The following is a 4,678-nucleotide window of genomic DNA, read 5'->3' on the forward strand; positions in this document are numbered from 1 at the left end:
TACAATGGCATCCTTCTTTACTTTCTTAATTTGTCTTTTATTCTTTAAAAAAGAAAAGTCAAGAAAAGGATCCCACTGTATAATTCATTTAAAAAATGGTCATCAGGTGCTTCGAGGAACCTAACCGTAGTGAATTTTTAAAGCGAAATGAACACAGGAATCTTTCAGTCATGGGTTAGCTTGGTTTGAAGGGGGAAGTTCTAATCAAAATACTAAGACAACTCACAGAAACAACTACTTAATAATTGGAAACACTGCTATCAGTATTTAGTCAACAAATACAGGGGAAATCCTTTGTAATGCTAACGTGGAATTATTTAAAGTACTTCATTTTCTTGGAACCTTTTGCATCTCTTGTTCCTTCGATGACTTAGGATGCGGAACTCGTCTTCCACAGCCCTTAACTAAATGCAGCATCTGGGGTGGGAATGTTTTAACACGCAGACACAATGCCTGTTAGGTGGCCATAGTTCGGGATTAAAAATAAAAGCAGCGGCAGCAGACAGCACACAGCGTACGGGAGTCTTGTCTGTCTTCCAGGCATGTCCGCGTAAACCTGATTATCTAACATTTTCTGTTTAATTGATTGGTGCCATGAAGAGCGTAGCTGCTTGTAGTAAAACCGTGCACTGCAGTGTCAAGTCATTGGGTAAAATAACGCGGCGGTTTCCATCCATGCTTTGGTGCCCACATTTTTTTTCTTTTCTTGAAAACCACGTTGAAGGCTAGTTTCAAGTGAAACGATTTCCTTCCGAGTTGCCTGTTCACACAGCACCCCTTGGTGTTTCGCCCGGTGGGGTGAGCATATTCCGTGCTTTGCTCCCGTGTTCTTATGGGCTTTGTACCCGAGCATAGGGAATGGTGAGCTGTGTTCTGTAGATACTGCTCAAGTTTGGTAGCCTCTGTTTTGACACAATGGGCTGAAAAAACAAGAATGACTTCTGCCACCGAAATGAAGAAAGTTGACTAGCTTGCTCCATTCGAAGGGAAACTGGAATTTTATACAGAGAGGCTTAAAAACCTGAATTTACATAAGTTTGAAAATGGAATGGACGGTAATATAAAATGTATTTTATGAAAAAGCAGTTAGGCTTCGACCAAATGCATTCAGGTATTATTATGTTAATGTGTCTGTTTATAAAAACTTCACTGCGATCAGCTCAGCCGCTCGGGGGGCCGAGGGGAAATCTCGCCTTTGTCCTTCCCCAGGGATTGAGGAGGAGGTTGCTGCATGTTCCTTATTTTTGTGGCAAAACCACTGAAGGCATCAGCAAATTGGACCATTTCCTCTACAGCTTCCTTTTCTCTGATTGTGTGCACGCCCACCAGTGCTTGCTGACACGCGTGCCCGTGCACACGCTCACGCCCACCCGGCTGTGTGTTGTGTGTGCGGGTCGCGCGTGGCCTTAGAGCTCGCCTGTGCAGAGCTCCACCCGGATGGGTCAGGGAGTCAGGCAGCCTGCAGTGGCCGTCCCAGAAGAGGTTCCGTAGTGAGACACACTCCTGACTTTCCCAAACGTGAACACTCACGAAGAGGCAGGTGGGAGGCAGTGGGAGGAGCACCGACCCAGGAGCTAGGACAGAGAGACCTGGGTTCTAGTCCTGGCTCTGCCAGTGACCACGTGACTGTGGGCAAGCCATGTAACTCTCCAGAAACAAGGGGCGTTTTCCTCTCCTGCTTTAACCACAGCTGTCCCATAAACTGCCTTGTGTGTGTGTGTGAGAGAAAAGCAACAGTCAAGGAAACCTTGAGGGAAATGAGAGAGAAATACATTTTGAATCTTGCCAAGATTCTAACCAGAGGATCCTGGCCGCAGGACTGCCTCGGAATACGTTTCTGTTGGTCTGTGATTTTTCACAGAAGGCACGGCTCTTCCTTGTGCCCTGGACAGGCTGTGGCTTCAGAAGTGGAATAAGATGAACTTAACCAAGAGGGGAAAATTCGCACAAAGAGTAGCTGAAAGAGAGTGAAAGATGAGTATTTTTACCTTTGGGCAGTGCCATCTCGTAGAAAGAAGAGCGTGAGTGTGTGTTTGTGTGTGTGTGTGTGTGTGCATGAACAGTGGCAGTGTGCACTGGGGGGTGGTGATCGATGGCTTGTTGATCACTGTGGGCCAGCTGGGAAGTCATACCTGTGGTGACATGAGAAAGCCTTGATTCTGGGTTCGAGAGACATTTTCCTTATAGCAGCTGGTCACTGTCTCTGCCTCTGGTAGTTCTACGGAGCACTCTTCGGGGAACTGGAGAATGAGCTAGGGAGCCAGGGAGAGAGGTGGGACCCCCCCACGATGCCTGCCAGCACCCCAAGTCAGGTACACAGAGGCGTCCCCTCCAGTCTCCCAGGCTCAGAGCAGCACGTAGGACTTGTTTCTTTCTTTCTTTCTTTTTTGTTTTTAATTTTACTAGAACTAGAAAAGTCTTTGATTTAGGAATTCTTGTGTCCTGAATTAGGTTTCCAGTGCCCCGAAGTGAAAACTCTCTCCTCTCGTAGCTACTGTCATTTTTCACATACAAACAGAAACCTTTTCCCCAGCACAACTATGCCGCGAACTCTTGTGTCTGTCTCCTAAGAGCACAAAGTGTGTGGGCCGGGGGTGGGGGGTGGGGGGCTGTGCTTAACAGAGCATCGTTGGAATTTATATTTTAGAAATCTACCTTGCATGGGCAAATTCACAGGCTGGGAAACCGCTGTGAGCAAATCTGATTTCCCATGGTTCAAGAGGCACATGGGAAGATGCAGGACTTAACCTGGGGTAGGGAGAAATGAGGGAGAGTGGGAGAGTTGGGGGGGGGGTCTGATTCTTAAAAAAAAAAAAAAAAAAAGAAAGAAAGAAAAAAGAAAAGCCCGAAGGCAGGTATCACGTAAGGTACAAGAAATCTGTCTCCACAGCATTCACTCTAGAGCCCACTTTCCTCAAGGAGACAGCCTGAATGTTGAGAGGCAAGGCCTGTGTTGGAGCTGGCTTTGTGGCTTTCTAAATGTCCCCCGGCCAAGGAGACCGCGGGCGTCCTGCAAATATGGTGGGGCTTTCCTCGGTAAACTCGCTATCAGCCAGAAAAGCCCATCTTTCCAAAGTGCTAAGAGTTCTGAGGGCTCCAGTCACCTAGCAGGTGGATCCTGAACCTGACTGCATCTTGGTTTCAGTGTGGAGGAGGCCAAGGTTCCAGATGCCCCCGGGGGGCTGGAGGGCAGAGCCCACCTACTGCTCCACTCCACTGTGCTTCTTGGTGGCGGAAAGAGCACAACGAAATTTCAAGTGAATCACAGATCCCCCTTCCCTGTCATGAGTGTTAACCCCAAAGAGGTGCCCTTTCCCATTGCTTCAGATTACCCAGAGGAGCCTCAAAGTTTTTCTGTTTAGAATTAAAAACTCATCCTCTTCCACAAAGACCCAATTAGTTATCTTGGTTTTGTGACACCAGGTATGATCCGAAAGGCTGAAGTCGCTTTGATTTTATACAGAATTTCTGAAACTCACCAGAAAGCCAGTAGACTCTGGTGTCCATAGCAACGTGCTGTCCATGGCAAAATATCTATAGCTCCTGTTCCCTGGGCAAATGGATAAATACTGTGGTGTCGTCGATATCTTTATTTAAATTTGTATTGCAGAAATAGAGGACTGTGAGCATTACAGGTTAGGCGCCTCGTTTGAAGCACCATGTGGCCGAATGGGCACAAGCTATAGAAAACGTGTGCCCGGCCACAGAAAAATAAATGTTTAATTTACCCAGAACTGTCCTCAACTTCTCCGGTACTGCAGAGAAGGCCGATAGTCTGTTCTTTGTCAAACTGCTTTTCCCTGGTTTTTTCTTTTGTTTTTGTTGCTCAAGAGTCATTCTTTAAGTACCTTCTGATAGGCTGATGGATAAAGACGCAGAGCAGTGCCGTGTCCACCCGTCAGCGTTTTAGAGGAGAAAGCAAATCATCCACCTGAGAGAAAATCTGAAACTATCTGTGAGCCAGTCTTAATTTGTGTATGAGAGCAGAGTTGAGCCATCTACTTGAGAAGCAGAATCAAGGAACAGTTTGGGGGTTCTTTTTCCTTAGGCAGAAATGTTTCACGCAGGGTGTGTATGCTTTCTTTGCCTTTATATTTCCTTTCCACGAAATCTCTTGTAAATTACAAAACTGTGAAATGGGTTGCCAAAAAAATCGTTGCCCTTTGTTTTAGATGCCCCCAACAGTGTGAATCCTAAACTGGTCCCTGTCTGCATCCGCGCCTTCCTCCCTCCCCCGCGAGAGAGGATCTCAGCCACCGATGTAATTACCATACGCTTGCTATTAAAGAGCCTTCCAAACCCTGGTGATGTTTGCCTCTTTTTTTACTCCCTCCACAATATTTGGTCTGAGAGGACACCTCATGTGACATAAACAAGGGACAGAGAGCGAGGACCGTCAGCTAGCTTGTGGTCGCCAGTGTCTAGGGGGGAGAGAGGGAGAAGGTAGGTAGTTATGTGAACCATTGACATGATTCAAATGTTAGTGACTGATGTGTTTTGAGACATTAATATATATCTGTTCTGATGTTGTGACTGGTGTTTAGTGGTTTTCCAGTCTTCAAACTAGTACTTTAGGTGTGTATATGATGAATACGACGACCTATTTTTTTTTCCCTATCATATTGAGGAATCCTTTGTGGCACCAGCGAGGAAGATGTGGTCGCTCTGTGATGACAGG

This window comes from Hyaena hyaena, unplaced genomic scaffold (genome assembly GCF_003009895.1).
Source record: "Hyaena hyaena isolate Hyena2069 unplaced genomic scaffold, ASM300989v1 scaffold_40, whole genome shotgun sequence".
Taxonomy (NCBI): Eukaryota; Metazoa; Chordata; class Mammalia; order Carnivora; family Hyaenidae; genus Hyaena; species Hyaena hyaena.